The 24452-nt window shown below is 44.1% G+C and overlaps 1 protein-coding gene across 3 annotated transcripts in view; it reads right to left on the reverse strand.

Moving 5' to 3' along the window:
• Positions 1-24452, reverse strand: part of GRIN2A (glutamate ionotropic receptor NMDA type subunit 2A) — a 446460-nt gene that overhangs the window by 322197 nt on the left and 99811 nt on the right. The gene's annotated exons all lie outside the window — the stretch shown is intronic.

A 24452-nucleotide genomic window follows, 5' to 3' on the forward strand; every position in this document is an offset into this window, starting at 1 on the left:
ACCGGGGATTATTACTGGCGTCTAGAGGGTGGAGGCTAGAGATGCTGGAAAACCTCCTACGATACACAGTACAGCCCCCACAATGAAGAATTTCCTGCTCAAAATGGCCATAGTACTGAGGGTGAAAAGCCCTGGTGTAACCTGAGGTCACCTCCCCAACTTGATCAATTAATCACTTCATCGCTTTTTCAGGCCTCCTTCTCTTACTGAACTCTGCTGGGTCCTGATGCCAGTGGACACTTTTCTCAGCTTCCTAATTCATGAAACATTAATTTTCTGGATGTGTCTTAGAATTTTGCCTCCTGATAAAAGTTCTCTCTTTTTTAATTCATTAAGTGAGAGAGAGAGAGAGAGTGTGTATGTAGGTAGGTGGATGGGTGGGAGGTGAGCAGACCAGAAAGACTCCACATTTAAACACATGGGAAAACAGATCTCCTGTCTGAAATACACTCATGATCTCTTTTTTTCCCCCCTCCCTCTTCCTATGCAGGTGTTTTGGGTTGCCAAAAAAAGAGACCCATCCCAGTTAGTTCAAGGAAAAAAAAAAAACCTGTTTATTTGTAAGGACACATGCAGCCTGCCACTGGAAAACCTCTGTATTCTTATCCTCTCTCTGTCTCTGTCTCCCCCTCTCCATGTTCTCTTATTTCTGCCTCCCTCTGGAGTCTTCACCCCACTGTCCCCACCCACAGACTTCCCTTGATCAGCTTCTGGCCGCATCCCTTCAGCTCCCATATCAACTAGGCTAACTGGAAAATCCTATCCGATTTCTAACACAAAACCCCACAGTCAAGTTCTTTTCAAGCCCAGCCACAAAAGTCATCAGTCATCAGACGGTCTGTGGATTGACTGCACTTCAATTAGTGCAAAACCCTGGTCAAACCAGCCCTGCAAAGGAAGAAGGGACGAAGTCTCAGGAAGCAGGTGCTATGAGCTGGCAACCATGACAACTGGCCTCCCTGGTACACTGTCTCTCTCACATGCTCCTACCCTTCGTCCCAAGTGATGACAACCACGGAGTTAAACTGAGCTACCAGCAGGACAAACCTACCTCCCAGGCCCAAGAGGTCACCTAATCATTTTGCCCCTCGTATGGGCTTGCATCCCTGCTGAGGGACAGTCGCCCACCTTGTCTGGGAATACTTTTTTAGAGGATCCCAACTCTTGGTCCTCAGTCTCAGCAGCTGCGAAGGGGAGGGAGATGGGGCTTTTCAGAATAACATTTAGATTACCCCACAGATAGCTTCCTCCCCTGGAATCGCTCACAACAACAGCATCCACTGTAGGCTAGGGCCCACATGTCTCGTTCTGGATCCCTGTGACTATGGAAATCAGGTAGCTCTCAAGAAACCCTGGAACACAAAGGCAGAAGCTCATCCATTGCTATAACACTAATGCAAGAGGCTTCCAATGCAAGCGCAGTCACAGCTGGGTCCAGCCGCACTTGGCGAGGTTTCCAGGCCACTCTGACTGAGTTGAAATCATTATGCTGTTTCTTTCGTTGCACAGGAATGTGGGGGTCTCTCTAAACTATGGCTCATAGCAAAGCGCACAGGCAAACATGACGAGAAACCTGTTCTCCCTGGGAGAGGAGGGACAGCAAATGCTGAAACTTTCGACACTTTAATATAACACCAGCCTTGGCGAATTTTACTCTATATGAAAGATTTCAAATAATGGGAACACTGTCAGGCAAAAAGAGAGGTGAAAAAAGCAGAATGTGCATAACATCTCACATAACCCTAAAAACAAGCGGGAAACATGGTTTAATTAAAATAAAGTAAAAGGTTGCTTCTAGGCTCCTGGAAACCCTTTTCAGAAAAACTTCATGTTAGACGAACCTCAGTCCAGTCCAGCTGGAGTTCATTCAATGCCCTTTCTTTTGGACGCTACCAGCTGTGAAATGGGTAAACTATTGACAAATATGTTATTTTTCCAACTGCACCCACACTCAAGAGCTTAAGCAGCAAAATCCTCTAATAATATTTGGCCCCAAGTCAGAATGCATTATACACTTCCTGTAGCCAGGGCCAAAAAGCTCAGAAGAAACCTTGGCACCCTGCAAAAGGTCCCTTTTTAGCATCAGCTGTCCCCTTGGCAGTTTGTTAAAGCTGGAGGAGTATTAATCCAAGTGAAATCTCTTTCAGGAGACTCTTAGTAAGGAAGCTATAAGACGGGGGTGGGAGGGGACGGCTGCAAAGTGCAGGAACACTGCAGCAGGTTAGGCTATTCAGAAAGAGCTATTTTCTCCCAAATCCTGTAATTGCCTGGAGCATGTGATCTTCTTGAAGGTCATTGAAGACATGCTGCTGTCAGATTCCTCCCAGAAAGTTTATGCTTTGATTAGTTTCCTGATGCTTATTTCCTAAAAGGCTCTTTTTGTCCCTCAAAAGAAAAAAATGAGGAGCATTAAAATTTTTTTTTAAAGGAATTAGATGAATAACCTGCTAAATGTAGCTTGGCAAGATGAAAGGAAACAGCAAAGATGAAAATGGTGCTGGCCTTCTTGGGGTCTGCTGCTAGACGGACGATGCATGGTCAGCATAGACCCTCCCCGAAAATGAGGCGCCTCAGAGGTACACGACATCAATCATCTTCTATACCACCACTCATCTTTTGACTGGAACACAACCACATACATCATTGGTAAACCCCATGTAAGCTTCCTGTGGCCCTTGGGGCGTTTATAGATCCTGAAAGGTAAAACCAAAAACAACAAAAAACCACCTCTCCTTGTCTGTAAGGATTCAGCTGTCTAAGGGAACGTCTACAAGGACTCAGTGAGATAAAGAAGTAGAGCTGGATAACTGCCCAGTGAGTGACAATGATTAAACATATATATAGCTCACAATGCCAGTGTTTCGAGTCAAAGAAGGAAATCAAAGTATTTCCCCGAACACAGTAAGATGCAGCCAGTTTCTCTTGGATCAAAGGCCCCTTTTGTCCTCACCATATTTGCAGATGTGTGAGTCACAGGCAGACCTAATGCGGTCATTACCTTCCCCATTTGTAGAGACGTTATTTGCCAAAGCTTCACCTGCAATCTGGACACCTTCAGCCATGCTAGCTCAGGGGCTCCCTGGTCACTTAGATGTAATACTATAGCAATAGTATCCTGCAGACAGCAGCTGCCTCTTTTTATTATTTTTTTTAAAGCCCTGGATCAACTCTATAAGCTCATTTTGCTTTTATTTTTGTTGAAGGTACTAAGTTAGTCATCACTCGTCCCCCATTAATGCCGTAATTTGTAAGATATTGAAATTGCCGGCTGTCTCCGAGAACCCACATGCCCTACATCTCCAGCTTTTGACTTCGGGAATATCACACTTAGTTCACAACCACACAGCTTCTGGAGCAGCATGTCTCAAACTTTACCACAGACTCGAATCACTGGGAGACTTTGTTATATGTAGATTCTGACCCAGTCAGTCCGGGGCGGGGGCCTGAGCGTTGGTATTTCTAAAAAGCTCCCAGGGGATGCTGAAGCTGCTGGTTCCTGGACCACACCTTGAATAGTGAGGGCCTGGGAAAGCTTTACTTATTTAACCAGTTAGTAGATAACGTGGTGGTTGAGCCCTCAAGCTCTGAAGTCATATTACCTGGGTTTATAGCCAATCTCTGCTATTTACCCTTTCTAACTTTCCTTGTGCCTCAGTTTCCTCATTTGCAGAATGGTACGCAAAATAACAGCAAAAATAGAGTTGCCATGAGGATTAAATGCAGCAGTAGGTGTAAGGCTCTGAGCACGGCACATGGCACATAATAAACAGCCAAGATCTGAGCTGTTGCTGCTCTGGTTTCCTCTCACAGGTCCCCTGGGTCCACCTCCCTCCCAGCCAGAGAAAACCCAGGAGAGTCCCCAGAGACAGAGGATGTGAAATTGAAAGTTTCTAACCCTCACAATGCAAACTACCAGCTTAGTCTTTTTAATAAGAAAGGTCTTGTCAGCTCATTCTACCATCATAGTTTGAGAAGGGCTGTGTATGCATGTTTTCCAAAAGCCAGGCCATGTTGTATGATGGAAAAAGAATATGGGTTTTGGAATCAGGCAACCCAGTGTGCAAATTCATCTCTGACAGCCTCTATTTACTCACCCGTAAATGGGGATAATAAAACCTACCATACAGGGATTCTGTGTGGATCAGGGATAATGTATGCAAAGTGCCCGCCCCACAGGCAGTAGGCACTCAATAAATGGAAGCTGTTATTATTATGTTACCATCAAAATTCCATTTGCACAATGACAAGCAGGAGAGGAAACCAACAAAACTGGCAACTTAGCCTGGATAATGCTTTGTTCATCCAGGAGAACAAAAGCTATTTGCTAACCTGAAATGGATGATAAATGAGGACAGGCCTGCTCAGTGCTTGGGTGCAGAGCTTTTCCGTGGCCTTAGATACAGGGGATTGACGTTACTGGATGCAAGAGGTTTTTCCATGGGGCCCACAGTATTGTGAAGTTGGCCATGTGTCAGCTGCTCTACTAGACATTCAGTGGTGACCCAGACAGAGGTCCCACCCTCAAGGAGTGCCCACCTCATGGAAGAGATACAATCACATAAATGAACAGATAAAAGTTAGAGCTGTGCAGGGTTCCTGAAGGGCAGGCTCCTAAGAGAGCAGTGAACAGGATTCTCACAGAAGGCCTCTCCGAAAAAAGATATTTAATCTGAGTTTTGAAGGATAAGAAAAAGGCAATCAGGTGCAGAGCAGTGGAAGAGCATTCTAGGCAGAGCGAAGCGTGAGTGAAAAGGCCCTGGGGTTAGAAACAAGAAGGAGAACGGTAGAAAATGAAGGCAAAAAAAGCAGGTAGCAGCCCAATCACGCAGGGCCTGGCGGTGAGGACACTGGATGTCATTCCAAAGACCACGTGATGCCAATAAACAGGGGATGCCACACATCCGTCCTACAAACCCTAGATGGAACACTGAGCAAATCAAGCCCCACGGTGGCTTGAGACCATGGGGTCAGGACTTGACTTCTGAAAGCCTTCTGCTTCCTACTAGAGATTGAAGGTCTTTGACCCTGGGGACAGCCCTCCGCCCCAGTGTGGAATTTCTTAAAGCCTTTTGGATTCATTGCCAAAACGGCAGGGGAAGCAAAGAACATGCGGCTTTACCTGGAAGTACCAGGAGGCACTGGATAGAGACACCCCAAACCCTTGTTAGGAGAAGTCAGAACCTCCAGAGACAGTGCTGAGTAAACACACTATTGACCAGCCTGTCCCTCCACCTCGGGCTCTGCACTCCTAAGGAATAAGTAAATTCCAGACATAAATTGCCCCCGGCAGCCTCCCTCTATTACACAAATCCAAGACATGACAAGGAGAGGCAGAAATTCTCCTCCAGTGAAGCTGAAAGCCGAGAGCAAAGCAAGAGAGCTAAAATATAATCCCCATGCCGCGAGCAGCCAGAAGGAAGCAGGGCTCCCCGAGTACCCCGGTCCCCAACTGCTTAGCTAAGTCTGTCTACACAAGGCCGAGTGGCCAAGAGCAAAGGAGACGCCTTAACAACTACAGGGATGATTCAGGCACCCAGGGACAGGAGAGGGAGGGTACCTTCTTCCTCTGCCAGGAATCTAGGCATAATGCAGGACGGGGCAGGAGACGGGGTAAGAGGAGGCTTGAGGCCAGTCTTTCCCTGTCCTCAGCTCACTAGATAACAGCGAGAGTTCTCGCATACTCAGAACAGAGGAGGTCTGACACATTCACACCTGCAGGGGAGCCGGGGTGAGGACAAAATACAGACAAGGAAGCAGCCAAATCGCAGAAGGGAGGGGCCCAGACCTCCCTTCCCCCTGCCACCCCATGATTCCCACTAAAATGAAGTAGGACGCCTCTGAGAAAGCCCCTTCCAAGTGCCCTGTTTCGCTTCCTTACCTGTGATTTTGCTTTCCTTAATTACAAAAGTAATTTGGAGTCCCTCTTAACACTTCTGGGTTCTCTGATTGTCTTGGCTATTTTATTTTTAATATTTTGTATTATTAGTGGGTTTCAACATTTTCTCAGGGGTTTACTGACCTTTGTGTTTTTCTCCTCTAACCACTTGTTAATTTTCCTAGTCAGTTTTTCTTTTGGTGCATTTGCCTTTTTCTTAATTTGTAAGTAATCTTTTTATATGAACGATATTAACCCTTTGACAAACTGCCAACTTTTTCCCCTCCCACTGGCTGGTTTCTATCAGGTTTTATGGCATTTCTTGAATTTTCTGAAAGGACCACAAAGCAGCCATCTAATTCTGCCAAAAATATTCTCTGCCTTTGAAACAGGGTTTCTAGAATCTCCGTGAATCATCTGCTCACGTGCCCAAAAATGTCTCAGAAATCCTTTGCTTTTATAAACCACACCATTTATAAACCAAACCTTTGGCACCAATCTACTCTTTTTCTGCCTGTGCAGAGGCCGTGACCAGATCTGGGAAACTTCTGAGTCACACTGAAGTGCTGAGGTCACCGTAACCAAAGCACAGTCTCTTGATGGCTTGGAGATGCCCTCAGTCACTATAAACACCAAAGTTCACACTCGTCCGCCCCACTCAACCCCTTTCATTCGCCTCCACTCCTTTTAGTCTAAAAGACTCCCTGACAACAACAGGTGCCAAGCATCCCTCACAGAAACTTCGTATCAAAACCTGACTGCACTGGTACAAGACGGAGGAATCCTTGATGGTGTTTATTGACTATACGCTCTATGGGAATCACCTGTGAGCTGTGCCATCTGAAGAAACGGAGCTCTTCATGCTCATCACATGCTTTCTCACCCCCATACCTTTTGCAGGTGATCTTCCTCTACCTAAACAACACCTCCCCACTTCCATACGTCACCCAGGTTGGCCAACTTCTAATCATCTTTCCAATCTCAGCTTAACCATCACCCCCTCTTCACCAGCAGCCAGGCTGGAACAGACACCCCTCCACCAAGAACCCTTAGGATCATTTCTAGCACAACTGTATCATTATGTATAATTGCCTGTTTACCTGTCTCCCTGGCCCTTGAAGGCTTGAACTGTGTCTTTCACCACTGTATCCCCAGCAGTGAGCGCAGAGCCAGGCTCATGGCTCACAATCAGTACATATTTGTGGAATCAATGGATCATTTCAAGTGTTAGAATAAGAAAAGCGGGGGGGGGCTTCCCTGGTGGCGCAGTGGTTGGGAGTCCGCCTGCCGATGCAGGGGACACGGGTTCGTGCCCCGGTCCGGGAAGATCCCACGTGCCGCGGAGCGGCTGGGCCTGTGAGCCATGGCCGCTGAGCCTGTGCGTCCGGAGCCTGTGCTCCGCAACGCGAGAGGCCGCAGCAGTGGGAGGCCCGCATAGCGCAAAAAAGAAGGGTTAGCCCCATCGCTATCTGCAGAGGTCCATACCAGGAGTATGTATAGGAGTATTTAGCTCTTATACAGTGAAGAATTAAACCTTTCCCCAAAAGAGGGTTGGGCTTTCCTCTGGCTTCTCAGTAAGCCCTCGGAATGTTTTTGTTTGCACAGGGGACTTGAATAACACTGGACATAATCTAACAATGGGATTTAGGGTGGGGGCTTTGAGTTACATAAATCAGCTCAACTGGGGACTGAAATCACTCATGTAGGCAGTCAACCATAGACCCAATACTTGGAGCATCAAGGCTTGGCAAGCTTCCCTGGTTGCCAGTACTGCATGCTGTTGTCACACATCCCTGCTGGGAAAGTAGCACTTCTCCATGGGAAGAAGACAACTGGAAGTTTCCATGTCTGGAACTTTCCCGGACTCTGCCCTATGTGCCTCCCTTGGTCGCTTTTAGTCTGCATTCTTCACTGTAATAAACCATATTACAGCTTCCAGTGAGTTCTGTTAAGTTTCTAGTGAATTATCGACACTGAGGGTGGTCTTGCAGAACCCAACACTTGCGACTGATACCAGACATGAAGGTGGTTTTGTGGACTGTACTCCCTCAACCTCGCAGTTCCTCTCTCTTAAAGACACTCTGAGGGCAGTGGCTGTAATAAGAACTCACCTGGAAAATGTGAACCATAAAGGACAGGCCCGATGTATGGAATGTCAAGACTGGCAAAGCCATCACTGTGGATGCCTCATTCATTAAAAGCAGCCTTGGAATGCAGCACGCTCCTCTCCACTGTCCCACGCCCCTGGATGGAGATGGGCAGCACTCTCCAGGCAGGAGAATGAATCATGAGTGCATACTTGCTGCTCCCCCTCTCTCCGACAGATGACTGGGCAAAAATAGAAGAGAATTCCTTCTCTATAAATATCTTTACATGCTAAATGTCTCTAAAAAGCACCATGTGCCAAGCTACTCTGTTAAGAAACAGATGCAGAACAGATGCAAAGGCCCATGAGGTAGCTGAAAAGTTAAAGAATTTTTATTCCACGAGAGGCAGAAAAAGTTTCTTGGGAGCATAAATATGATCAAGGCTGCCCAAGGCAACTGGAGAGCTATGGAAAGTCTGGCTCCCAGCTTGTAACGTAGCATTTCTTACCATGTCATTTTCAAAGCATATATAAGTGTGTGTGTATGTGTTCCCTCCATGGCCACTCTTCATCCATTCATTTAACAGATATTTACTAAGCACCCATTATGTGAACAACTCTCTTCTTAGGATATAAGATACAGGGGTGACCAAGACTAGTAAGTTCCCTGCTCTTAATGGACACACAATGTGTCCCAATGGAAGGAGTCAGATAAAACATAAACAAAATAACATTTAGATAGACCTATGCTACAGAAGAAAATAGAGCTGACAATATAGTAATGTTGAGCATGGAGGCCACCTGAACTTGAGTGAAAGGCAGCAACATGGAGATAAAACTTGAATCATGAGAAGAAGCCAACCATTGGAAGATCTGGGGGAAGAAAATCCCAGGCAGAGGGGACACAGAGGTGGTGCTCAGGATTGCTCCAGGAAGAGAAAGAAGGGACCAAAGAAAAGGAGAACAGGATTTGGTCTGAGATGTGATCAGGAGATCAGGGCAAGCCTTTTAGGCCATAGCAAAAAACTGATTTTAATTCTTGGTAAAATGGAAAGCTGTAGGAAGGTTTTAGTAAGGATGAGTGTGATTAGATTTATGGGTTTTGTTGTCGTTCTTAATCACTCAGGCAGCTAGGTCAGGCACTGATTGTAGGATATCAAGGCTGGAAACAGAGCCCACTTTGGAAGTTGTTGCTGCCACTGACAGTGGTTCACATAGGGAGTCACAGTGGAGATGGAGACATATTTTATGGCTACGTTTTGAAGGTAGAGCTGGCGGCACTTGCTGATGATTTGAACATAGCAGTTAAGAGAAAGAGACATCAAAGATGACTCCTAGGTTTGTAGTTTGAACAGCTAAATGGAAAGTGGGGCCATTTACTAAGATAGGAAAGGTAGAAGGAGGCACAGATCTGGGGACATGCTAAAGGTGAGAAAATGAAATTTAGAAAAGCCACACAGCCGGGAAATGGTGGAGGCAAGGTTTGAATGCTGGTCCCTGGGACTCAAAATGACAAAGCAAGCTGAATTTCCAAGCCTGGTTCAGAGAGGAGTTGAAGGAAAAATCACATCAGTCCCAGGAAAATTCAGGGCATGCCACACAGCTGATCTATTTTCAGCATCCACTCCTGTGAAGGCTACTTGTAGAATCATATAATTAATAGAATTTTTGAGCTAAACAGATCCTTAGGCTCAAAAGGACACCTGCATCTTTGCAAACATGATTCACAGAACGTTCCCTGAGTAAGCAAATGGGTCGGGCTGCTGAGTAGCCTTTGCTTTGAATGGAGCTCCGGACACAGACCCATCTTCCAAACCATCCTTTCCGCTTCCTCCCCACTGTCAAAAGAAACAGGACATTATATAAACCTTCTGAAATGCCAAAAGGAGGAATTCTATATTTAACTCCCCTCCCAGCATCCAAACATGACGTGACAGAATGTTGAGGATCCAATTCAACAATATTGAGTAACAAGGAGATAACCCAGGGGACTCTCCCCTTCTCCCTTCTCCTCCAACTTCCTGTCTCCAGCCACCCACTGTCATATCTTCATTAAGGAAGTTCAGAAGCGGCTGGCGTGGCTCAGGCAGATCCCCGAAAAAGCAAACAGCTGGGGGAATTGAAAGGATTATGCTAATAGAGATGCTATTAACACTGGCATAGCTACCAGGCAGCTGGAACTCAGAGCCAATCGTGGGCTCTTCCTGCCCTTCAGCAATCCCAAGAAGAAGTGTGGGGACTAAGGAATGAGAGGGAAGGAGGCAGCTTTATAAAAACCAATGCCCTCGAGGCTGGAGAAGCACATGAAATGGAACTTCAGCTACTGCATCTCCGAAGCTGAGACCTTCGTTAGAAAGGTGCTGATAAAAAAAAGTCACGTCTATGAGACTGCAAGAGCTGGGATGATGGCAGGAGCCGATCAAGAAGGCATGCAGTGAGGCTCCTGAATACACTTACTGAGCAGCTTGCATGCTGTAGGCGATCAATAAATATTAAACACAGAGCCTGGTGGAGAACAGGTTTTAATGAGACCAGAAACAGCGTATAGAGTGGGCTGCCATGGTGAAGGGCCATGGAGACGCTAGGCAACCAGCCTCATCTCTGCAGGTCCCGTGTCCTCGACTCTCCCCGGAGTGTTCTCAGTTACAAAAAGAAAGCAGGGCTTCCCTGCTGGTGCAGTGGTTAAGAAGCCGCCTGCCAATGCAGGGGACACGGGTTCAAGCCCTGGTCCGGAAAGATCCCACATGCCGTGGAGCAACTAAGCCTGTGAGCCACAACTACTGAGCCTGCGCTCTAGAGCCCCCATGCCACAGCTACTGAATCCCACATGCCTAGAGCCAGTGCTCCACAACAGGAGAGGCCACCACAATGAGAAGCCCACGCACCACAGCGAAGACTAGCCAAGTAGTATGCACTCGGCACAACTAGAGAAAGCCCGCACACAGCAACAAAGACCCAACACAGCAAAAGATAAAATTAATTAATTAAAAATTAGTTTATTTATAAATAAATTAAAAATTAATTTATTTATAAATAAATTAAAATTAATTTATTTATAAATAAATTAATTAATTTTAAAAAAGAAAGAAACCAACTCAAGGGAAAATTCATGGGGACGTTGGAACCTGAGGGAGCCCTCCCTGGCATGGCTCAGGTCTACTGCTCCAGTCTCATCATGAATGGTGCTTCATTCAATCAAAAAAAAAAGGAAAGGAAAGGAAGGAAGGAAGGGAGGGAGGAGAGGGAAGGGAGGGAGGGAGGAGGGGGAAGGGAGGGAGAGAGAGAGGGAGAGGGACAGAGGGAGAGAGAGAGAGAGAGACAGAGAAAGGAAGAGAGAGAGAGAGAGAAAGAAAAAGAGAGAAAGAAAGAAAGAAAGAGACAGAGAGAGAAAGAAAGAGAGAGAGAAAAATCCCCAGGACAGAGCAATAAATAAGAGAAAGACTGAGGGGACCTCTACCCTCAGGGACTTTCCAGGCCCCTAGGGGGGCAACAAGCATACTGGAATAGGAAAGTACCTCATGTTATAAACCCACAGAGGAAGAGCATTCATTCCAGCCGAGATCAGGGACGACTTCCCAGGAGAAGTGGCTTTTGAACAGGAAATGAGGAATCGTAAGAGGGTAGCCAATTTAAGAGGCAGAGAAGAGAGGTCCATGTGGGGAACATGGTGTATGCAAAGGCTTGGAGAATCTGCTCTTCCCTTTGCTTGTAATATGCTTGTGCCCCTTATCTGCCATGGATCCTGTGTTCCTCCCCCCAATATCACTTTGCCTAGCGTTCTATAACAGGAAGAGTAATTCATCATTGTTATTAGTATTTTGATGTTTTGTTGTTACTACCACTACTACTGTTATCATTATTTTATTTATGAGCACTTAGTATGTGCCAGGCACCATACTAAGCATTTTACCTACATTATCCTCTTTTTAGCCCCATGTCCCTATAAGAAAGATGCCACTATGATCTCCATTTATAGGTGAGGAAACTGAGGTCCAGAGAGGTGAAATAACTTGCCCACAGTCACAGTCAGTGAAAGCGGCAAAGTTGGATTTGAGCCCAGGTAATATGACCCCAGTGCATCTAAATATCTGGTATACCACTTTCCACTAGGTCATCACACGTACCATATGTAGCAAAGCTTCACATTGAACTATGTCTTCATGGCTTTCCAACCTACCCTTTTGCCCACTTCACATCCTTCAGCATTTATCATTCAAGAGTCCATAAACCTTGGAACCAGCTGGACATGGGTAAATCCCAGACTTACTAGCTCTATCATTTTAGGCAAGCTATCTGAACTTTTAATGCCTCAGTTGTCACAATCACAACATGGGGATAGTAATACCTACATCCTGAAGGACTGATTAAAAAATTAAACAACATAATATATTTAAAGAGTGTAGCAGAAGGCTGGCCCGCAGATGGTATTAGTTTCCTATTGCTGCTGGAACAAGTTACCACAAACATAGTGGCTTAAAACCCTGTAAATGTATTATTATCTTAGAGTTCTGGAGATCAGAAGTCTAAAATGGGTCAGCAGGGCTTCCTAGAACTTCCTTCCCAGCCCTAGGGGAGAATCTTGCCTTTCCAACTTCTAGAGGTTGCCTGCATTCCTTGGCTCATAGCCACAACACCCTAAGCTCTGTTTCCACTATCACGTCTCCTTTGACTCTCACACTCCTGCTTCCCTCTAAGTACCCTTGTGGTTACACTGGACCCACCCAAATAATCCAGGATAAGCTTCCCATCTCAAGATGGGAAGAGTTTTAACTTAATCGCATCTTCAAAGTCCCTTTGCCCCCAAAGATATCATATTCTCAGGTTTCAGAGATCAGAAGGTGGATATCTTTGATGGGCCTTTATTCTGCCTACCATAGTCCACTCTCTGGCCCCCAAAGATTCACATCTGTCCCACGGGCAAAGAACCGTCACCCTATCTCCCACAGTTTCAACCTGTTATAGCAACAACTCAAAATCCAAAAATCTCATCTAAACCTCATCAGCTCAAAAGTCCCAAATCTTATCATCTCAATCATCTAAATCAGGTATAATCCATCCTGGAGCAAAATTTCTCTCCATCTGTGGTCCTGTAAAACTAGGAAACAAATTATCTGCTCTCAAAATACAATTGTGGGACAGGCATAGGATACCAGTTATAGCCATTCCTGATCTAAAAGGGAAACAAACAATGGAAAGAAAAAACCTAGTTACCACACCCAAGTAATTTTGAAATCCAGCTAGGCAAACAAACGTTCGGTTTCAAGTGTGGAGATAATCCTCTGTGTTTCAAGACTCTGCCTTCAGAGTAATCCATCCTTTTTCACGCGAGGTAGCATATGTTTGCAGCCTAGTAGTTTAGAAGTATGTTTCTTGCCTGTAGAATTCTGGGAGTGTCGTCTTCTTTCATTTCATCCTCTCTCTGTTTCCTTCGGACTAAACTGGCAATGTTCCCACTAGTATGAAATTTCAAGAACCTTGTGGGTCTCCTGTGTATTTCATAGGGGTTCATTCCATTAGACAAGAGGCTCTTCCACAGACCTTTTCTAAATATTCCACTCTATCCCTGGCTTCTGTCTAGATGGCTGAGAGTCACACACCTAATCTGTTTAAAGATCCCACAGTATGATCAAATACTGTGACATTTTGATCATTTCCAGGCACTAATAAAAGATTATCCAGTCACATCCTTGGTTTTCTCTCCAGAGCAGCTTTCCTGACTCTGTCTCCTACTTTTAGTATCTTTTACAATTTGGATAGGCTGGGAATTTCCCAAGTCATCCTTTTTGCTTAACAGTCCTTCCCTCAATCTATCTCTTTCCTCCAGCATTTTATTAAAGGTAGAAAGAAGAAACCAAGCTGTACCTTCCACACTTTGCTTGGAAATTTCCTCAGCTAACTATCCAAGCTCACCGTTTACAACTTCAGATTTCCACACGCCTGTAGAACACAATTCAGCTAAACTTTCTGCCACATTATAATAAGGATTCCCTTTCTCCAGTTCCTAATAACATATTCCTCATTTCCATCTTAGCTACCCCTCACTGGTAGCACCTTTAACATTTCTATTTCTACCAGCAGTCTGTTGGTAACGATTCAGGCGTTCTCTACGATGATATATGTTCTCTCCATGATGCTCCTCACTTGCTCCGAGTCCTCAGTGGCAGAGGCGTTAGCATTCATATTTCTACTAACAATGTGTTCAAGAAAATCGAGCCTTTTTCTATGATGTGTCTTAAAATTCTTCCAGCCTCTGCCCATTGCCCAATTCCAAGGCCACTTCCACTCTTGCAGGTATTTGTTGCAGCAGCACCCAACTCCTGGCACCAAAATCCGTGTAAGTCAGGGTTCAGTCAGAGAAACACATCAGTAGGAGATATATATTAAGAAACTTATTACAAGGAATTTGCTTACATAACTGTGGGGAATAGCTAGACATGTCTGATATCTGTAGGCCAGGCTGGAATTCTTGGGCATGAGCCAAAGCTTCTGGCCTCCGGTGGAATTTCTTCTTTAGGGAAGCCTCTTAAGCTGCACTCTTAACGCCTTCATCCGATTGACAAGCCCACTCAGACTACCTAAGACAATCTCCCTTAAAGCCAGCTGATTACAGACTTTAGTCACAGCTACAAAACAACTTCACAACCACACCTGGATTAGTGTTTGACTGTATAACTGGAAAATGTAGCCTAACTAAATTGAGGAATAAGACTGACCAACACAGGTGCGATACATAATCAGGCTACATTCCTAACACTCAAGACAGCCTCTCATGCATTTCTATATCCCCTCCCCCAGGTCCCAGGTCCCAGGCCCAGAGTAAGAACACGGAAGTCAATTGAGTAAGTTTACAAGTAAATGGGCTTATCCTTTCATCATTACTTTTCATCTCCCTCCCCTGCCCCTCCTGCTCCACCACCCAACCCCACAGATTCTGAAGGCTCTCTGTTGTCCTTCCCTTCAGTGAGTCCATCATCAACACTTTGGGAAGACAATATTGTAAACACTGGAGCATAATAATCCACAGCACAGACCCTATAATCCTGCCTCTCCAACAGATGATGAAGGCTAAAACAATAAGAATCCAAGAATAATTCTCTAGCCCACAACTAGGAAACCAAGCTCACATATCAATAAAAAACTTCAAAGGTGAGGTTCACTTGCAACTAGATTCTAACGAAACCAGTTCTTCTTCCAAGGAAAGCAAAATGGATAACTCAGAATCACCAAATTAGGATGCAAGAGGCACTTGACTAACCATAGCCAACTGTAGACCTGTTATCCTATCCATGCTGTTAGACAAGGACTGAAGGTTAAAAACACTGATTAATAAATAATAAACTATCTCCTTAAAAAAAGAAACTATTTCAATACTTTTGCTGCACACATTCCAGGTGACCTTTTGTTTCACATTTTTCTTCGTAATATTGGATAAACTTAATCTGTCAGTACATGCCTTGAAGGAATGAGTTCATTCTACCTTCAGAATGATGATGATGGTGATGATGGTGGTGATGGTGGTGATGATGATGAGGATGACGATGATGATGATGATAGCAGCTACCCTTTATTGGGACTTACTTCGTGCCAGGTGACTGCGCTAAACACTTTACATACAGTATTTAATTTGAACATGATGATAACCTGTCATACTTTGAGTTGTCCCAGCAGGAGACACTGAGACAAAGATTTGAATTTCCAGTCACCTATTTGAGAAATGATCACAGGAAACACTGGTAGGGAAAAAGAGAAATGAGACAGGGAAGGAAAAGGAAAAAGTAAATGGTGCATTTTTAGGTAAGTTACAACTGTGGGCGACTGAACCTTATTATCCCTGGGGACACTGGGAACCTAGCATAAAATATTTACATTATAGTTGTTGCACCTAAGAGGCAAGGGACTGGAGTAGTTATCCACAACTCCCCATCTATCACTGGCTGCTTCCAGCACCTTCACTCACCCTGAAGGTGGGCTGAACCTACTTCTAGAGTCAGAAAAGACCTCACAGATAGTCACGTGTGTTCATAGTCAACAGCCTTTGATATACAGAAATGAGGACTGGGGGGGATATGGGCAAGCAAGCACCAGCAGCGCATGCTACACAACCTAGTAAGTAGGTTGTCTTAGTCCCATTTTAGAAAAAAATTGAGGCTCAAAGAGGATAAAGTAACTTGCAGAAATGATGGAGCTGGATTAAAATCAGGTCTATCTGCAAAGAAGACATACAAATTGCCAACAGATATGTGAAAAATGCTCAATGTCACTAATCATCAGGGAGATGCAAATCTAAGCCACAATGAGATATTACCTCACATTTGCCAAGATGGTGATTATCTAAAACACAAAAGACAACAAGTGTTGGTGAGGATATGAAGACACTGGAACACTTGCACACCGTTCGTGGGAATGCAGAATGGTGCAGCCACTATGGAACAGAATGGAGGGGTTTCTTTAAAAATTAAAAATAAAACTACCATATGATCTAGCAATCCCATTTCTGGGTCTTTACCCAAAAGAATGGAAATTAGGATCTCAAAGAGATATTAGCACTATGTTCTCTGAAGCACTATTCACAATAGCCAAATGTGAAAACAACCTAAATGTCTATCTATAGATGAATAAATAAAGAAACTACGGTATATACATGCAACAGGATACTATTCAGCCTTTAAAAAGAAGGAAATTCTGCTGTATGTGACTATATGAATGAACCTTGAGGATGTTACATTAAGTGAAATAAGCCAGTCACAGAAGGACAAGTACTACATGATTCCGCTTTCATGAGAAATCTAAAATAGTCCAACTCATAGAATCAAAGAGTAGAGGAGTGGTTGTCTGGGGCTGGGAAGAAGGGAAAATGGGGCATTTCTTTCCTTTTTTTGACGTCTATTATTTTTCTCAATTTTTAAAAAAATTTTTACTGGAGTATAGTTGATTTACAATGTTGTGTTAGTTTCAAGTGTATAGCAAAGTAAATCAGTTATACATATACATATATCCACTCTCTTTTTTTTAAGATTCTTTTCCCATATAGGCCATTACAGAGCATTGAGTAGAGTTCCCTGTGCTATAAAGCAGGTTCTTATAGTTATCTATTTTATATGTAGTAGTGTGTATATGTCAATCCCCATCTCCTAATTTATCCCTCCCCCACTTTTCCCCTGGTAACCATAAGTTCGTTTTCTACATCCATTGATGTCTATTTTTGGCAAATAAAAGTTATACACATTTAAGGTACACAATGTGATATTTTGGTAAATGTATACACTGTGAAATGATTACCTCAATCAAATCTATCCATCACCTCACATAGTTACTATCTGAGTGTGTGTGTGTGTGTGTGTGTGTGGTTGAGAACACTTGAGATGTTACTCTCTTACCAAATTTCAAGTATATAATACACTAACTACAGTCACCCTGCTGTACATTAGATCTCAAGAATTTTTCATCTTATAACTGAAAGATCAATCTCTCTCCTTTTTCTCCACCCCACCCCCCAGGCTCTGGTAAGCAGAAGCCAGAGACAGAGAGTATTATCTAGAAAAGACCCATGGAAGAGCCTTTTGTCTATTCTGTGTGAGACACTACATACCCTCTGGTTTCCTCCTCTATGAAATGGGGATAATCACACGGTTGTTGAAAGGATTAAATGAGAGAGTATTGTGCTTAGCACAAAGTACTTGCTGAATCAATGCGAACTTGTATTATAATCACAGCTCAACCAAAAAAAAGTCATTTGTTTCATCCTCAGAGCCTGGGATCTGCCTGTCAGAGCCACATAATACTTGCCACAAACTCCCAGGTACTAGACAGGACTTCTCCCCCTTCTGAGGGGCCAGCTCCTTGAGACTGTGGCCTGTACAGCCTGAGGTGGTGGCAAGAGCCTTGGATTAAGAGCAACAAGCCAGAGCCCAAATCTGGTCTCTGTCAATGCTTGACCAATCTACCCCAAGACCTCAGGTCTGTCATTACCAAAGTGGACACAGCCCCTTCCTCATGGCAGTAATAAAAATTAAAAACTCTGTAGATAACGTTTCACGAACAGTGCCTTCCTTTCATCAAGTCTAACTCATGTTAGTTAGACTTATCATGGTTAACAATGCAGATTCAGAAGTCAGAGAGAGCTGGGTTTGAATCCAGGTCCAATCACTTACCAGCTGTTTAAGTACTTTGTTTCACTTCAATGAGCCTCAGTTTTCTCATCTGCCAAATGGGGCTAAGAATACCCAAAGCATCACAGAGTTGGCGTGAGGATTAAATGAGATATTTAAAGCACTTGGCACAATGCCTGGCACATAATGAATTTGCAGTACATGCCAACTATTTTTATATTTAATATGCCATCATTATCAGAACGTTTTGAATATAGATGTGCTTAAGGACAGTTTGCTGAATGAATGAATGCTGAGAAAAGAACATCATCAGCTAAGTCCTGGCAGTGCCTGGATTTCAGAATTCTTCATATGGAAGTTCTCCACTAGGGAAACAAAAAGCCTCAAAATTAAGAAAACTGAAAGAAAATAGAATAGGCTTGGCTAAATTGTCTAAGCCCAGTCGTGTGTGAGATACCTCAGAACACTTGATGGAGAAAACACAGATCAGTCTGAGTCCAAACTGAGATCATAAGACAGGCCTGGGGGCCTGGAATCTGCAGAGGCCAGTGGACCTGGGGGTCCAGGTTGCCTGCTCTCAAGAGGCAAGATCTCCAGCTGCTTAGACTTCTCTTTAGATTCGCAGAGCATCTTTCCATGTCATCTATCAGTGATGGGAGGTCGGGGTGAGCATCCCCCAGGGATGGGACAGGTCTCTATAATGCTCTCCCAGGTGGGGAGAGGCAGGGGACACTGGCTCTTCTGAAAAGGCCTGGGGAAAGGAGGGTAGGTGAGAAAACTTACTAAAAGGAAAATACAAGAGAGGTCAAATCAAAAGCCAATCTGATATATTACTCAAGTGCAGATTCTGATTGTCTGTCTGGGGCAGGACTGACATTTTCCACTTAAACAAGATACCCCAGGAAATAGAGACCCTGTTGATCCAATGGCCACACTTTGAATACCAAGGCTTAGACATTAGTCCAGTGTTTCCAGACTGCCTTTATGAGAATTACCTGGGAGTACCTTGTTAAAAAGGCAAATATTCAGCCTTGTACAAACCCACTGAGTCAAAATGAGTGGTGGTTATGGCAGGTCGGAGGGATACCCCAGAAGCTGTATGTTTAAAAAGCAATCCCTGGTTATTTTTAACATGAGGGAGATTTAGAAAACACTGATTTGGTCTGTGTCAGGTATAGCAAATTCAAATGCCCCAGAACCAAGACAGATGATACGAATGATCTAAACTATCCAGGTAACAAAAGGATGTAGTGGGGACTGTAGTAACCTTGGAATGGCCCTCCTCAGCGAAAGGAGGCAGCTACTTTTCTGCTCAATGAGATGTTGCCATGAGGGAATTCAGGCTGCATGTTTCTAGAGTTTTTGATTTTTTAGCAGAAACTCTAGATTCAGACTTTTCAGTGAACTACCTTCACGTTTTTTAAGGCTCCTGCAAGAGCAAAACAAACACATCTGCAGGCAACCATTTGTAACTTCCTGGGGTCCAGCAGATGAGAAATAGGGATCTGTGGCTGCCGTTGAATATTTCAAAAGGCCTGGCAGAATGGAACTCTGACCTGTAATCAGACATCCACAGCCAATCAGTATACTCCATCCCTTGGCCACAGCGACTGGCTCAGTTATGGGCACATGATCCAGCGGAGTCCAGTCAGGACTAGCCCTGGGTCTTTTGATGGCGCTACCAGGAAGGAAACGCTGCACTCACTCTAGTTTCTCTGGGTCATTTAACTGGCAGAATGAAGGACAAGAGCTCCTGGGGGCCATCTTGCCCCACTGGGAATTGGGATGAGGGGATATCCCCTGAAAATGAAGTTAATACAGAGAAAACCCAAGCTGACATATGGGAGAGTCCCATGACTCCTGGATTTACACAGGCTCGAAGACAACTCCTGGTATTTTCAGTTACATCACTCACCTTGTCTGACTTGGTAGAACTGTCATTGGTTAATATTAGCTGCAAAACCAGATTCCTTTTGTGCTGAGATTTAGACTTTACATATAATGTTCATTTGCATTACAGTGTGTCATCCTCAAAGCACATCTATGAGGTTAAGCAGGCCACGAGCTATTTTCCACACTTTACAGATGAGATACCAGGGCTCAGAGGGGAGCGATGCCTTGCAGAAGGCCACACAGCTCACCAACGGCAGGACAGGGACAATAAATCTAGTCTTACGACTCTGGTTCAGAGGGCTTTCCACCCGCTCCTCCCCTCCTCCACCTAGAGGCGTCCTTCTCTCCTATAACACACAACAGGGATGCGTTCAGGGGGCCTGGCTCCAGCTCCAAGCTCCACTGCAAAATTCTTCCAGGCTACTTATTCTGAGATATGGGAAAGAAGAAGTGTACAACCCAAAATGCCCATTTCCTCACATTCCAGAGAGCAAAAGGGCACAAGCCCCACAAGGAGCTACCAGAAGATTTACTGAGTCTCAAGGAAACGACAGCAAAGTGCTACAAAGAAGGCAGAGCCCAGGGTCAGAGTCAAGCTGGAACAAATGGAGCTCCACTGCGCAAGTTCAAAAAAGGGAGTAAGTTTTTAAAACAAACAAATAACAAGGATCCAGGGTTCCATCAAGGCAACAGCCCTGACTTACTTCAGCCACCCAGGCTCATGTTCAATCAGTTCAACAAACCGCAGGCGTCCAAACCTCTCCAGATCCCTCCCTACTTCCCACAACCCCTGCCTCAGAATCAGGCACCCTTGCTGTGATCTCACTCAATTGTATTCCCGTGTAAAATTCTCAGGTCCCGTCCCTTTTCCAGTTAGGTACTTAATACATCTCGATCCTTGTGCCACCACATAATCATTTAAACAGAACACTTAATTAGCTTCTTGGATAAAAATAACATGTAATTTGTTTGGTAATTATATGTTTCCACAACTGCTGAAAGCAACTCATTATAGGAATTTGGTACACTTAGGATACATTACCTTAATTCTATTTTCTGTTTATTCAATTATATCTGTCGGTCTTAACTGTATTATAAATTGTGTTGAGCTGGTGAAGGTGACTATAAAGTGGCTGTTCCTTAGGTTTCATGGTTGGTTTGCGAGTTCCCAGTGTTTGCTCCAGGCTCTGACTGGCTCTGCCGAAATGGTAAAACGAGGACATGCCAAGACCCTTCACACGAACAGAAAAGAAAGTCGTCAGAACTTTCTGCCGAGGGCCTCCTTAACACGGTGTGTTCCAAGGCAAGGGTACACGGACACATTTTCCTTCAAAGCTTTTAATAATTCAGTAGTTATTCTAATGTGCATGAGAAAAAATATAAGTAGCATTTCCAAACCATAATTTCAAACAAATTGTTACCCGGAATGAAACTTAAGTAGGTATTTATGTTTAAAAACATTGAGTCAATTTATGGGCAATTGATGATATGAAAGAATTATTACTTTTTTAAATGTAACAGCAAAATTATGTTTATGTTCAATAAATGGAGTCTTTCTCTTTTAAGATACTTACTGAAATTTTATCATAAAATGATACAATCCCTGCAATGCATTTTAAAATAATCAAGGGGGTGGGTATAAAGGAGGAGAGTATTAAGAAAACAAGACTGACTGTGAGCTGAAGCTAAATTAAGGGTCCATGAGGGTTCATTATATTTTCACTCTATTCTTGTATGTTTGATCATTTTCATCATAATAATTTTTAAATTGAGTTAATTTAAAATATTTGATTGAATAATAATATAGGTTGGGGTCAGCACACTTTTCTGTAAAGGGCCAAATGCTAAGTATTTTAGGCTTTGGGGTCCTACAGTCTCTGTGACAACTACTCAATTCTGCTGATGTAGCAAGAAAGCAGCCACAGACAGTCTGTACAAGAACGGGTGCAGTTATGTTCCAGTAAAACTTTATTTACAAAATCAGGGGATGAGTTATCTAGCTTGTAGACCCCTGAGGTAGATAATACACTGAGATAATACACTGATATGGCAAAGACCATGAGACGGCAATATAGGAAGGTCTGTAAGAGGGAGAGAAGTACTCAACTCTTGGAACCCTGAGATTCCCTCCTTTGGGATAATAAGAGACCCAAAAGAGACACTGAAACGAGGGAGTCAAGGATGAGGCGGGAGCAGAGAAGCCTATCACTCTTCCATTCATTCAACAACATTTTATAAGATCCTCAGGAGGAGGACATCATGTCAGCCCACATCAGGGGATGGTGATTCCTTGTCATCTGCAGCTCCTGCTGAGACCAGCTCACACACAGACACCCCCTTGGTTGTGCTGAGCCAATGGGAGAACGAAGGCTCCCCAACAGAGTATAAATTGGTAGCGCTATTTCCAAGTGAGTGTTATTCATATTATTGTTCTGACTCTGGAAGTCCACTCACCTTTGGGTTTCTGTCTAGAGGTGAAGGAGAGGAGCTGGGGAGGTGATTCCAGGGGTTTCTAGGCACTAGCCTGAATCACAGAATCCACAGTTCATAGCCACACTTGAGATAAAGAGTTTCCCCATCGCTGGTGTCCACCTGCTTGTGGAGACACTACATGACAGTGACATTGCCAAGCTGCTGATAGAGGCAAGAGGTGAGAGACCTCGACACCAGAAACTGCATGAGAAATGACAGCTGTATGTGGTCGTCCTCATGATGACAACCCCACGCCGCTCTCAAGTGCAACTGCAAACCCTAGACCCTCAACAAAGATGAGGCATGCTGAAGTCTTCCCTAGACACCTCCCTTCCCTCCCCATTGGGTCACCCAGGTATGATGCGGCTTTGTCATTAGATAATCAAACACCCCTCACTCAACAGAATACTTATTAAGCCCTTAATATGCACCAGACACAGTATTAGGAACCAGAGAGACTGAGAAGAGTCCATTTAGCCCCTGCCCTCTAGGAGCTCACATTGTAAATCAGTGGTCATCTAGGAGCAATAATATTACCAGAAGATACATGGCCATGTCTAGAGACCTGTGTGGTTATCACAACCAGGGGAAGGGGTGCTGTTGGCATCTAGTGGGTAGAGGCCAAGGATGCTTCTAAACATTCTACAGTACACAGGATGGCCTCCCACAGCAAAGAATTATCCAGCCCCAAATAAAAAAGCACCAAGCTTGAGAAACCCTGTTCTCCTAGAAGAAACAGATTTTAAACAAATGACCGTATGAAAGATGTAATTATAGAAGTGTGTGCAGGTACAACTGCAGCAAAAGGAAGAGATCAACTCTGAAATATAAACACAGCTCCTGCCTTAAACGCAGAAATGAAAATCCTTATTTGACCCCCATAACCCCTCTAGATAATTCTCCATTTCTTTGTTCCCTTTTACAGCAAAAATGATCCACGAGTCATCTATAATGGCCACCTCCACTTCTTCATTTACCATCCTCTACTTCACCAGCTGCAGGCAGGTGTGGCCACCGCTGCACTGCTGAAGGGCTTTGTGAAGGTCTCTCCACTTAGGCAGATCTGCTGGCCAATTCTCAGTCCTCATCCTACTCAACACTGGACGCCGCACATCCCTCCTTTCCTTGCCTTCCTAGGCATCACGCTGCCCTGGTTTTCCTGCTACCCTCCTGGAGGCCCCCTCTCAGCCTCCTTGCTGCTTCTTCCTCATCCTCCTGACCTCACACTAAAGGTGTCAGGAGTTGGCAACCTGTGGGCCAGATCCAGCCCACTGCCCAGTTTTTGTAAATAAAGTTTCACTAGAACTCAGTCATGCTCATTCATTTACGTATCATCTAGACTGCTTCCTCTCTACAATGGCAGAGTTGAGTTGTTGAAACAGAGACCATATGGCCCACAAAGCCTAAAATATTTTCTGACTGGTCCCTACAGAAAAGTATGCTGACACCTAACCTAATTATTATTGTATTTAATCATTCTTTTTGTTTAATTGACTATTTTTTTTACTCATTTTTATTGGAGTACAGTTGCTTTACAATGTTGTATTTGTTTCTGGCTGTACAGCAAAGTGAATCAGTCATAGGTATAATGACTCTTCATTGTAGAAATGATCAAATATACAAAAGTAGAAAGTTCTATGACATTAAATGCCATGCACATGCTGGGAAGAGCATCTCCAGCCCAGGCTCTCCCCCGAGTTCCAGATTCACTTATACAGCCAACTTAATCGACATCTATCTTCACTTGGATGTAAAATGACATGATAATGTGGCCAAAGCAGAGCTAGAGGCATCCTCCCCCCCCCCACTACGTCTTCCCCATCTCAACAAATAGCGAGTTCCATCCACCTTGTTAACCACATTAGAACTCTAGGGTTCTACCTGTTCGGGCAAACTGTGTGACGAATGTACTGAAATTCCCTGTATTATCTCTGCAACTTTTCTATAAATCTAAAATTATCCCCAAATTCAAAAGTTTAGTAAGTAAAAACCCTAGAAGTCACTCTTTCTCTCTCAT

The sequence above is a fragment of the Stenella coeruleoalba genome, assembly GCF_951394435.1.
Source record: "Stenella coeruleoalba genome assembly, chromosome: 15".
NCBI lineage: Eukaryota > Metazoa > Chordata > Mammalia > Artiodactyla > Delphinidae > Stenella > Stenella coeruleoalba.